The sequence below is a fragment of the Lonchura striata genome, chromosome 11 (assembly GCF_050655825.1).
Source record: "Lonchura striata isolate lonStrDom1 chromosome 11, ASM5065582v1, whole genome shotgun sequence".
NCBI lineage: Eukaryota > Metazoa > Chordata > Aves > Passeriformes > Estrildidae > Lonchura > Lonchura striata.
The window spans coordinates 9,889,027-9,902,500 of NC_140713.1; the positions used below are offsets into that span (position 1 = coordinate 9,889,027).

At 39.3% G+C, this 13,474-nt stretch overlaps 1 long non-coding RNA gene across 1 annotated transcript; it reads left to right on the plus strand.

Annotated features, from left to right (window-relative positions):
* Window positions 1-791: 791 nt before the first annotated feature.
* On the plus strand, window positions 792-11,588 carry LOC146766400 (uncharacterized). Its single transcript, XR_014957826.1, has 3 exons — window positions 792-857; window positions 1,406-1,681; window positions 4,662-11,588. It is a non-coding gene; the product is annotated as an uncharacterized LOC146766400 (long non-coding RNA).
* The last annotated feature ends 1,886 nt before the right edge of the window (window positions 11,589-13,474 follow it).

The window sequence follows — 13,474 nt, forward strand, 5'->3', positions numbered from 1 at the left end:
TTATATTGTTTATGGCACTTAAATACTGATGATTTTAAAGCAGTGAAAATTAGAGATATTTTTTCTTAGAGGTAAAACAGTTAGGGGGTTACGTGAAAGTGAATACAGCTTGTGTGTCTGATCATGCAGAATATCAGACTTTTTGAACCCTATTTTCAGTTGTTTTCTGTTAGAAAAACAGATAATTCAAAATTTCATCCTTTTAACTATAAATTAGCACATTTTGTCTTATTTTCTGGAATTTCCATAGTACACCTGGTAGGCTACAGCAAGCATATTGTCTCTAGAAGGCTTTCACATCTTCAGAAAATATTAAATGTTTTAGAGAGACAGAGAAGAAAACTCAAAGTGAAGGTAATGCCCTAATTGCTTCTTACATGTGCACCTGAAATAAGTGACTGAAAATATCTTAAGGTTTGAATTTTTAAAGTGACAAAGCCTAGTTCTGCCTAGTGATGACCCTGTGACAGCCTCCACATCACTGCACTGATTTTGTGTATTCCAAAGGCCGAAGGCAGACCTTGGTGTCCTTTCTTTTTTTGCCCAGGTACAATATGGCAAGATTTAAATCACTGACAGGAGCTTCCTGATGATCCCTGTGCTTTCAGTTTGTAAACTGCCTACACTTGTACAGTGAAAAGCTTTTTTTTTTTTAATGAAATGCTTTTTTTGTTGTAGATCCCTACTCATACATAAACAGACTCCTGGTCTCTCCCAGCACCACCTGTGGCCAATAGAGGAAGGATCTCCTGCAGAAAATAACTGTGAGAATCTGCATTGAGATCCTGCTCAGCAGCAGCTGCAAGAGGATCTTTCTCTTCACTCACTTCAGTTTAGAAACCAACTGACCCAGCCAGGTACACAAAGTTAAGCTCTGTGAAGGTTCTGTTCATGCTTTGTGATAGTTGACCTCAAAACTATTCCTTAATGAACCTTCTTCAGAAATTATACTGACTCAAATGTCATTTAAATATTAACATGGAGATATTTGATGACTGTCTGTGTTGAACAGAGTCTGGGCAGAATTTCTCCCTTTGTGTTTGTGTGAACTAAAAATCTGAATTCAGTCCTGTCTACTTTGGGCTTGTAGAAATGAGCACAAGGAATAATCCCATGTTATGGAGTAATTTTTGATGTTCCTCGTAGTTAAAATAGTTCTGCATTACATTCAGGCAAAAACTATGCTTTGGCAGTGTGGTGAAACATTAGAGAATTCTCTTCAAATTAGTTACAGAAATTGAATGACAGGACAAATTAAGACAAGGCAGGAGGGGGTGAAATATTTTATTTTAAAAATACTCCATAGAGACAAACATGCAGTAAATTAGCAAATGTGCCTTCTCAGTTATTCATGGAAAAATGTTTGGAAAAAAACCATGGGCTTGGTTTGTTTATTATTTGGCAGAATTTTCCAGTGTTTTGTCAGCTTGCCACAGGCTGCTGTGCATGGAGCTCCTTGGAAGGATCACCACAAGGCTTTGAGGAAGCCTTCAGAAATGAAGGACCAGACATGGAGGAGAAACCTTCTGCAAACCTTTCCACCCAAAAGCATCACTGCAAACAGTCACATGTATGGAGGGAGAAAATTACAGAGATCCATGGATCTACCTGCACACTGTCCTGGATACTTCAAAAGCAGCAGTTAAAAGTAGAAGCCAAACTTCCTCTGCATTTACAGCAGGTGGTATTAATTTATGTCATTTAGATTAATAGCAGTTGTTGTTTAACAATAGCTGTTGATAAACTAGCATTGGTTTAACAATATGCAGAAAACTGCATCTAAACTTGGGGGGGAAGCAGGGAAAGCAGCCAAGTGCTCCACCCAGATATAGATATGTGTGTGTGTAGGTATATCTGTATATGTGTATATATATATATATATAAATTCCTCTGTCCATGCACAGAAATGTTAACTTCAGTATGTTTATTGGAGTGGTAAAAAACAACCACTTGCAAATTCACTGAGACAAGGAACACCAGATTGGTTCTGTATTTTTTTTTAAATGTTGCTTCCAACCGCAATGTAAGTGTTAGAAGGGAGGGGGAAGCTTTTCTTTTTTGGAAATATATTGGGTTTTATTGCAATAAATGCTTCTGGCTCAAAGACATCCCTAGTTAAACCTGGTAATCTGTGAGTAGAAGGGCATGTGCTGGCAGAAGAGAGCAGAGCTGTGAAAAGGATCTGTCCTTAGGACCTGTCTATCTTTTTGTTCATAATAAAAGCAAGGGGAAAAAAAAGAAGCAGTGTTATCAGTACACTTCTGCAAGTGAATTAGCTAGCACAGATTTGATAAAGCTTATAAACCCTCTGGAGCAATCGTGACAGTTTGCTGGCTTGGGCTTTGTCTGCTGCCAGTTACTCCTTGCTAGTGGCACTCTTTATTTATGCTTCAGTACCACGTTATCCTCTGGGCTTCAAACAGAAGGGACCTGTCTGTAAGTGTTTTGGTTGTGGTGTTAAAAAATAAGAGTGCAGCAAAACACATGCAACAGTGCCCAAGCTCCCTTTCAGGCAGTCTCCCTTCTCGTGGCGTGGCGTCCCCGTGGCTGCTCGGTGCGCACAGCGTGGCTGCGGTGGTGTGGCTGCCTTCCACTAGAGAGTGTCACAGAGTTATTTCAAGGAGTCAGAAAAGCCAAATGATGCATGATCTGCTTTGTTGTAGGTGAAATGCAAAAGTGGGGTGACCTCAGGAACAGGAGATAGCTGTGCCTGCCTATATGCTTTCCATTTTCTAGCAAGGGCTGTTTATTCTTTAATCTGCAGCTGAAAATGTACACAGTGCAAGAGGGGCCACATTCTCATGCACACCAGGGGGTTTTTTTTCTGTCTATTTGACAACATGTACACCTTAGTGTTATTTTAAATATACCATCTTAACGCTTTTTCCTCTCTTTTGTCCTCAAATTAAATTTGTACTTCAAAATGGTACCACAATTCTGGGGTTCATTATCACATGCATATTCCTAGTACAAGGCATTGGCAAGCAGAGTTTAGATTTTGGATTAGTCTATGTAAAATTCTACACATGGGAATCTTGGGAAAAAGTTGCAGTCCATTAGCAAATTCTCATATCTGGACTGAAGATGTAAATGCACAAGTAGAGAAATTGAAAAATGGTGTTAAGTAGTCAGAAAGTCTCCAAAGGGAGATCTGGACAAGAAGCTACAGTAATAGCAGTAGATGGCTGTCATTATTAAAAGAAAAACTCAAAAGTAAGGACAATAGTAACACTCCAAATGCATAAAGTAATTTCTTCAGCCTCTGAAATGTCACATGGAAATGCAAACAAACACGGAAAGTATTGTTTTTCAGGTGAGTCATATCACTGAATAGCACCTATTCTTTTTTCCTAAATGAAGGCTTATCCGAAAAGATACTTCATTTAAAATAATAAATTTAAAATTTGAGTACTGTGCTGACCACTGCAGTGCTTAAAGTGGGATTTAATCATCAAGGTCAGTTTAGGTGAAGTTTCCTGTCCTTAAATTCCAGCAAAATCTACAATTTATTTGTTTCTGGTATAGAGGACTGATCCCTCCTTTCTGCCAGGTTTGTGGTGCATGGTCAACAACTGTGTTTGATGTACAGTTTTCCTTCTACATTAGTGAATGTGACACCTCAGGTGATGCCAGCTGGGACTGTCCTTTGCTGCCATCCTGTCCCCACCTCTGGGGACATACAGACACCTCAGCAGAAACACCTTTATTCCCAGATGTCTTCCAGGTTATAGGAAGAATTTTCAAGGCTCTGGGAAAGTCAAAGACAGAAGAAGCAGCACCAGACAGGCTCAAAAGCTTCTCTTCCTTACCCTAGAGGGGTGAATTTGGCCTGAGCACCCCTCAGTGATTCTGGTGGGGTATCACAAAGGGGTCTCAAAGACCTGAGAGCAGAGCAATAAAAAGGGATTTCTCTTGAAAGTAAGACAAAACAAGGAGTACAGTGTGAGCAGTTATGTCAGGTTTTACTGCAGTGAGGTGAGCAGCAGGCTGGGCATGTAATGTCAATGAGAAACTTTAAAGTCCTGAGGGTAAAAGATCCTGAGCTCCATCTTGGTAAGGAGCATACAGTCTTGGTCTGTTCTTAAAAACTTCCAGTTTGGTTTAGCTATTTACACAGCCCTGCAATTATCTCACCTCTCTATTTCCATCCTTACCTAAGGGAAAGGTGAAATACAAGCAGTGTAATAAAATCTATTTGATTTTGTTAAAATGAGCTTGAGTTGCTACTGCATTGGAAACTTGAGTGGGTAAAATTGGTTTGGGTAGTCATGTGTTGAAGCAAAGAAGGGATTTTCCCATCATTGCCTGATATTCATTGCTGAATGAAGGGAAATGCACATGGGTAACTAAAACAACACCTGAAAGAATCTACTTGCCCCCAACAAGCAGATTTTAAGTACAGATTGGTGGATAATAGTAAATAACAAAAAGAATCCCCATGTTGCTGACCTGAGCAGACACTGCTTTTCCAGTGGCAGCAGGAGATGCAACTCCTCAGTCCAGCATTTGTTCCTCAATCCATCCCACCTTCCAGAGTCCCTACTCCTGAAGACGAAGAGAATTGCCAATGTATTTTTTTTTTCTTAAAAGAAATAGAGAAAGTCTATGGGTGAGCTTTGAAAAGAAAATATTGATGATTATTTTTTTATTCTGTTTTCTAGAACAGATTGAGCCATCAGCACAGCCACAGTTACAGGAGGAGGGAAAAGGTTTCCGTGGCTCAGCAGGAAGGTGTGAGTAAATCTCTCTTTATCTCAGTTTACCCCTTATAGTTAGAATTTAAGCCATCTTTTTTGATGTACATAGAATGTTTAATTAATGTATGAGGGCTGTATGACCCTTTTAAAGAATTGATGAAGGCAGATGCATTTATTAATGACCAGCTGCTGTCTTTTACTTTGTCTTCTTATATATAGTACCTTAAAGAAAAAAAAAAGTTAGTAGAAATATTTTAGGAGATTTTTGATAAGAATTGATACCTCATTGCTGTGCTGCTGTAACTTTGAAGGATAGCTTATACAGCCATACTATGTGCACTTTATTGCATGAGGGATTTCTAACAGTCAACAGAAGTTCCTTCTTGAGGACCTGGAGAGAGTGTGATCTAACTCTTTCAAGTTAATCATGAACCACAGAGCAAGCACTGAGTAAACTGATAGCATAAATGGAAAGGTCACAGCCTGTATTGAGAGAGGCTGTGGTATTTTCCTCTTAAAAGAGACATGACAATTCATTTTGATCTGTGTCACAGAGGTGCAGAGGACTGAAGGGGAGACTGTGCTCCGCTGGAGCTCAGCAGAAGGGGCTGGGAGCTTCACCACCCACCCCTCGTGCCCTCCCCACCCTGCCCCTCCCAGCAGAGAGCAAAGGCAGTCCAGGCTGTGCCACAGCTCTGCTCATCCCTTTGCTTGCCTTACAATTCATTGGATCCTCCATGGTTTAACTTTGGTGTGCACCACAGTGGGTTTGAGGGGCACTCTGTGAAGAACAGGTTGCAGAAATGTGTTTATTCTCCTTTAAATTTGTCTCTGGATCACAGGATAACTTTGGCTTTGCACTCAGTGAAACATGTACACACGTGTATTTGTCTGTCAGGTCCATAACTGATGGGGCAGTGGAAAACAGAGCGCAGAAATGTTAATATACAAAAGAATATGTAAGTTAGCAAGAGTATGTCTGTCAGGATGAGATGGTCATCCAAAAATAATAGAACTTGTGTTTCAAAATGAGAAAACTGCAAATGTTTAAAGCGAGGATGAGTGTTTACCTGTTCATTTTCCCCCCTTTTTCCTGAAACATCTCTTCATGCCAGGCATTGCATATCCTCCAGCCATTAGAGTTACTAGTTTAAACAGGAATAGATATGTAGGAGCATATTCATGCTGTACACTCCAGGGCAGGTGAACACTAAATTTACCTCCAAGTGCTTTAAATGTCAAATAAGATTAACCATCTGCTAACCCATCTAACAATTCACTAGAAGTTCTGCTCCCTGGCATAACAGGCAAGGTAACCCCTTTGCTGCCTGGGAGTTGTTCAGCAGATGGTCAGCAAAAACAAACCAGTGTTGGATGATGGGCCCATTTTACATGCAATAATAATGTTTTCCTGGATGAACAGCAAACATTGCCCAAAGAATCCCACAGAAGAATTACTATGTGGTTTACAGAAGTTAATGGCCAGGCACTAATGCACCCACACCTGTACTTAGATGGAGAAAACAGGGATATGTGTGCTTAAAGGCCCCAAATGTTGCTCACTCTTTTCAGAAATAAAGATAAGAACAAACTGTGATAACAGAAAGTTTGTTCCACAATTTAAAAAGAAGCATGAAGAAGGGAGGGATTTTCCTGTTTCCACATATAAAAAGACCACTTTGAGTGTAGCACAGTTCTAGTTGGTTGAGAAGAAGCCATGTTCCCTGGTCCCCAGCTTCAGGAGCTGAGTTGTAGTTCCACATTTATAGCAGTATCCAACAAGAGAAGGAAATGATCATAAAAAGATGCAAATTACTGTAGAAGAACATGCTGGATTTTGGAGAAAGGACACCCTTTATAAATAAGCTTTGAAACCTTGACAGAGAAGTCAAATTAATTAGATTTTCCTGAGACAAAACAAAGAATATGTTTATTCAGAATTGTCTCAGAGCCCTGGGAGAAATTTGAATTATTATATTAAAAAAGCCATCCAGGAATATCTTGCAAAAGACATTTGTATATAAAGAAATGGTATTGTTGCCATTGGCCTTAGAAGGGTCTCATAATGCGTGACCTTGGGATCTAGTTAACATCCTGGAAAAATGGCTGTTATTATTACCTACTTTAAATATAAGCAGGTGCCAGTAGTATTTTCTTAACATGGTCTTTTATCTCAACCCTTTCCAATAGGTATATTCTAGAGAAGCATAAAGGCTTGAATTCAGAAAGAAAAATTATCCAAATATTGACCAGGACAGTCGGATATTTTAAAAATTGCAGGAAGGGGAACCACATCAAAAAGTGGAGCTGCACAAAGGGCAGGGCTGGAGGTGCTTTAGGGCAGGGGAAGGTGAGGAGCCCCGGGCTGGGCGGGTCATGTGCCATGAAAAACCCCATTAACTCTGTGCCAGGAGGGTTATTCTGCCAAATATTCCAACTCGGGGAGAGATTTCCCACCCTGCATCCAAACAAAATGAAGTCAGCTTTGACTCTGCAAAATGTCGATGAATTCTTCAGAGTAAATCAGCCCTGTCAGCCTGATGTGGAACTGTCACCTACTTGTGACATAATATAATATGAAATGATATTGAACAACATGCGTTTGGCACTAAATTGTTAGCGGGTTTTAGCTTTGACAGCAGCAAGTTTATTGCTTTAATCCCAAGGTCTTTTAACCCTCTTTGACATAAATTGAGGTTGGCTTTTGTGAAAAAACTCCACTTCAGTCTCTCTTCCTTTACCTAAAACTGCTTTTAACAATTTATGCTCATACATCAGACACTCATTTTGAGTGACAAAAAGAAAAAAGATCTATTAGAATAGAAGGAAAAAAGGGTCAATTTAGGTTAAGCAGTGTATGTCTCTTTTGGTAGGCATGTCACAGCTTTCTTCAGGTGAATGTGAATTTTAAGTTATAATAATGTATTGCTGTAGCAAAATAAAACAAATCTGTGACAAGAAGAGAGAATAAGTATTTCAGGAGAAGGGCTGATAACCTGCACAAGACTATTCTGCCTTTTTTAATGCAATTTAATTTATTGCTAAGATGGGTCCATTTTGAAACTTTGCTCACAAGATCAAAGGATTTTTCTTTATGCAAACGCTGTAGAGAGACACAGTAGTTTAGTGAGGTCACGTGCAGAAATACAGATGTATGGAACTGATACTGTGTACACACAGTTTTGCTGAATAGTATAGCAGGCTGATAGCACATAATTTAATATTTCTCCTTTTTGAGACACCTTGTTTTGTTTGATAAGTAAGTACACGTTGTCATCAGGGCTCTGATAATCCCGTCACAGAAATGCATCATATATGAACTCTAACATCAATAACACAGGACAGTTTTATCACCCTTGTTTTTCTACTCTCAATTACTGTATGATGCTCATAGTGTTGCTTTGAAATAATTTCTTTATTGCATTTAAAGCTCAGCTGAATCTGCCCTTGAACTGTTTAATAATAGAGAATGAACACATTCTCAGCATATTTTCAAATTATTTTTCTTATGTTTTCGTTGTACCCTCAAAGTATATTATTGATCTACCATCATTTTTACAGAAAAGGAATATATTAGACAAAAGAAAACTTGTGTTTCTCTCCAGCTGTGTTTTGAAAGTTTGTATAAATTGCACTTTTTGTGTCTTCTGAAAATCACATTTTGCTGTTTCTCTCATTTCATTTTTTTTTCTTATTTATACTATTTCCCTATTATTATCTATAACTTCTTCATAGCGATTTTGCTCCTGGATAATATTTGAGCAAATACACAAATAAGTTAGTCTATAAGCATAAAAAATTAACTGATCTGTGATCTACAGATTTTTTGTCTTGTTTATTTTGCACCCTTCTCCATGGCAATAACCTCATTTTCTGCTTGGCTTTCTGCGTCCCCTCCACTCCAACACCTTCAACTTCCTTTCTCCTCCCCATCTTCCAGTTCTTCCACCATAAAATCCTCAGGTGCCTAGAGCTGACTGCTATGCACTGCTTCTATTCTCATTTATGTTCCTCACAGGCTGAAATCAAAATTAAAGCATAAACTCTACTGGATTTTTATGTTGGGAACTGCAACCGCCACATCGGGAAATATGAAAACAAGGAGATATTTCTAGACCTTCTATGACAGTGTTATTTTGCTTCCTTGTTATGCTGTATAGATACTATCATAATCTTCTTCTAGATCATAATCTATCACATCCTGTACCCTAGAGATCAGTTGATTGCTGTGCTATATCTCAAATATATATTTCTATACATTAAAAGACAAAATAATATTAATTTTGAGGGTTATCTCCATTTTTCCAGCCTTGGCAACTGACTTCTTTTTTCTTCATCCTTCTCCTTATGTGTCCTTTGGTTTGAAAGCAGGCTATGCCAAGCTGCTGATGCAAATCCTGACTTCTCCAAAAACCAAGGGCAGTAATTTCATAATCAGGGTTTGGCCCTGCAGATTGGCTGCACCTGCTGGAGCAGAACAAAATGCCTCCACCAGGTGTTTCCCATTGATAGGTCCTGCTCCACCACAGTGCTCAGATCCTTTAAGCATTTGGTACTGGCAGCCCTTGCAGCTTCCCTCCTCCCGTTACAGCTGTGAGAATAAATTCCACAACATTTCCAAATCCTGACAGAATGAAACTTGGGGAATTGGGAAATTGGGGTTAGTGTATGAATTGTGATCTTTTCCATGCAATAAAAAGTACTATCAGTGGGCATTCAGCAGCTGAACTACCCTCATGCTGTTTGTATTTTTATGGACACTGTTATAACAATAGTCAAGTGTGATTTAACTTTAAAAGGGATGCTGTAACATTGTTCAAGTCCAGAGCTGCCATAATCTTTTGTGGTAAATCTTTTGGATTTTATCTAGCTTTTAAAAGGAAGGTAACATGAAGAATTAGTAACAGAGTACACAGAGGCTGCCTTTACAAGGACTTGCCAATCCATCCAGTGTATTTGGGTTTGCATATATGCAAACTTTTCTGGGTGTGGTATTTTTGCTGCTTGTGTTCTTCTACACTGCGTCCAACAGGCATCTCTAAAAAAATGCAGAGGTCACCTTGGAACCTAATTCTTTTGCTTATGCATTTCAGCAGCAAAATTTAATTCTAATTATTATGATTATTTTTACAGATACATTTGCTTTTAGAAACTGATTGAAAATAGTTAAGGTTACTCTTGTTTTAAACATTAAATGTATTCAAAATCAATATCTTATTTTGATTCTAGATGCTCTTGTGGTGGAAAGCAGGAGATGGAGGCTGTTTGGGCCATTGTCACAAACTCTGTATGAGGCCATGGCTGACTTGCTTAGATTTTCTCAATCTTTTTGCTTATCTGTAATTTCCTGCCTCTTATTTGGTTTATTTCATTAATGCTGATGAACTATTTTTGGATACTTACATAGAAAGTGCTGAATAAGTATTGCTATTTGTTGTTAGGTCTGAAAGTGGACATTTGCTGCGACTGTCATAGAGGTAACACATTTAATGATTTTCAGGTTTTATAAATAAATAATCCATGTCGATGGATGTTTGGGGATAGCTGTGCAATTAAATAATTTAGCTCAGCACAAAGAGGGTCTTGTGGCTAAAATGTTTAATAGGAAGCTTAGAAGTTTTACTGTGCAGCACAGGACAGTGAAATTGCAAGTATAAAACATACTCCCACTCCCCATTTCTCAGCATTCCTGTCTTAGAAAAAAGCTCTAAGCAAGAGCAAAAGATTCCTCATTCCTTCAAGGCATTCCCTGAGGGCTTGCCTGCCCTAAATAATTATACAGCCTTAAAACAGTTGTCAGCCAAGGCAGTCAGGACTGCTCCCTCTCCCGATTTTCCTGGGGATGCTGCAGTAGCTGCCTGGAGCCTGGCCCTGGCACAGCCTCCCGGCTTTCCTTGTGGCATGGCTGCAAGGGTCAGGCTCCTTGCTAGCCAAAGTGTGAAAATGGGGAATGAAAGGAATATGGTAGCAAGGGGAGAGGTCTGTGCCTGTTGTCCACTGCCTGGACACATAGGGAACGTCACAAGAAGCCTTTTTCTGTCTGCAGGAGCAGCTGTCCCCCAGCTGGGAGCCCTCCTGGGCAGTGAGGATGGGGAGGTGGCACTGGCACCCAGCTGCTCCAGCTCTGCCCTGTTCTACTCTGCATTATTGCAAATGGGGCCTAAGGTTCTACAGGAACTGTTTAAATCTCTGCCAACCAGTACAAACAACCAGAAATCCATTTACCTTCATTCCCTGGGACAGGCTAATTTGGAGATATAACTGATACAGGCTGTCAGGACTGGATGCTTAATTATTCCAATTAAAGTGTTTGTGGTTTATCTTTCCAGGTTAGAAGAGCATCAAAAGGGGGAAAATATTCAAACAAAACATTGTTCTTTCCTTTTGGTAATGCTTAGGTCATTTCTGAGTTTTGATTCCTTCTCCAACTCCTCCACCTGAGGAGGAGGTAATGATTGCCTTGCTCAGGAAGAGAAAAACCAAAAAGCCAATGAAACAAAGAACTGAATTGTTCTGCTAATTTCTCGTACTGGGCAGCCTTTTGCTTTTGTATCTCTGAGGTTTAGGAGTGAGAATTATGTCTGAAATTTAGAGTTAAACCTATCCTTCTTTTTGTATTTCCTTGTCTTCCTTAGCTGCTTGCCTGAGCAGGAAAATATCTCCACTTTTACTGATAAGAAGGCTATGGAGTACTGCTCCAGTTTTTAGTTTAGGGAATTATTTACCTGATGTTTATCCTGGAATTTTATTCCATATGTTATTTAGGCTGGAAACTAAGGCTTGTTTTCCTAGGCAAGTTCAAGTAGGTAGACAGCAACATTTTTTAAATTAATAAATTATTATAATTTATAGATTAATTAATTTATTATTAATTAATAAATCCTCTCATTTCTAATGAGAGGATCTTGGGTGGGGAGAGGGAAGGTGAGGTGAAGGGCAATGATTGTTGCTTTTATTCCTAATTCAGGAATTTATCTTTTTAAAGAAAGATTCAGATTGAAAATTCCAAGGTAATAATAAAAGAATTCTTGTAAGGGCTCTGTTCCCCCTTTCTCTGGTTATTCTGTCATCAATAGACTGGACTCCAAATGGACAACGTTGTTATAGCTTGGAGCTCTCCCCCTCAGTATGGGAATTTATTTAGTGAATGGGTGATTTGGATACATCTCATTTTTCCTTTTGTTAATAAAATAAAAAGAACAAAGTGCACTTAGGAATGCCCTGTGTTTCATCTAGAGGAACGCAGTCATTAGCACAATGTCACAATCAGCAAACAATATCAGAGCTGAAAACCAACAAAAAGGCAGCATGAAAAAAGGTGACAAGAGAGGAGGAGACAGAAGTATTAAAAAGTATTGTAGATAAAGAACTGTTGACTGCTACTCTTGTAAATATTTCAAAATATAGATCCGATGTTTTATGGGTTACTAAAACTACTGTAAATACACCAGCTGAATTCCAAATACATCATTCTCTATCCCCAGAAAAGACAAAACAATGCAGCTATAATATCCCCTTTGTCATCCCTTGCAGACTTGGGTTTAGCTGCAGAGCAAAATGACTGGAGCTAGCAGAATATTCAAACAGGAAAGAAGAAGAAAGCTTTTTTTCTTTTTGAGTCTGTCCTACTGTCCAATTTTCTGTGGAATATAGTGAATAGTAGAACCTCAGGAGCTCAAACCTCACTTTATTTGTTCCTGGTTCATCTGTAAAAGCTGAACCAATCAATTTTCCTGAGTTTCTTGGACACTATCTTCCTGTCTTATTCTACTTGAAAGTTCAGAAGAAATTATTTCTGAGGTCTGTACTAAAACCCATTTAAAAGTATTTTCATATTCATCCATAGAGGATAGGCTCTCAAACACTGAGGGATCCCAGCCCTTAGTGCCTCCAGTGTCTTGTTTGTGTAGTGGTGAACAGAAAAGTTAGGTGTCCCTTCTCCAGAAAGAAAGGACACAGTTGCTGGAATTTTATAGCCAGGACTAAGATTGTACTATAGGTTTGTGTTCCTGTATCATAAATTATTTTTTATTATTTTTTAAAATTATTATTATCAGGTTTTGCCTCCCATTATCTCTCTATGATTTTACCTCTGAGTGTAAACATTTGCCTTAATTCAGGCTGGGTTCCAGTGGAAGGCTGTTACACCTACTGGGCTGTGGTTGCCAACCCGAGCCATGCATGGTTCTGGGAAAGCTGTAAATAAACAAAGGCTCCAAGAGCACCAAAAAGAACAAGACTTAACAAAAGCTTATCAGGAGCAAAATGACCCACAATGTCCTGGTGTCAGAGAACAGTTTCCCAGGCTGCAGGTAGGAGGCAGAGATTCTTGTGCTGCAAGGTTCTTTCTGCTGCTCTCAAGGTCTCTCTGGTATCTTTTACTCAACTCCTTCTGTGGGGATGAAGATGGTTCACAAAAGACTGATTAAATACAGCAAACAAAGCCTGAGAAGGTACAACTTCTTTCCTGGATTTCTTCTGCTTTCCTTATTACCCCTTATATAATAAATCTTATCCCTGCTCCAAAAAGCCCAGTCTAGAACCTCTGTTAGCAACTTGAACAACTTTTGCCTCCCTGTGGGAGGTCCAATGCTCAGCAGTGCATCTGCTTGGAGCAGGTCACTCCATCTCAACAGTGACTGGCTCCAAATCCCAGAGATCTGGACATCCCTCCTGGAGTCCCTGCAGGAGCAGGACACTTCATGCTTACCTCTGCTGATTTCCACATTTCCTGACTAAGCATGGAATTTTCTATCATTTCAGCCTTCAAGTAGAGC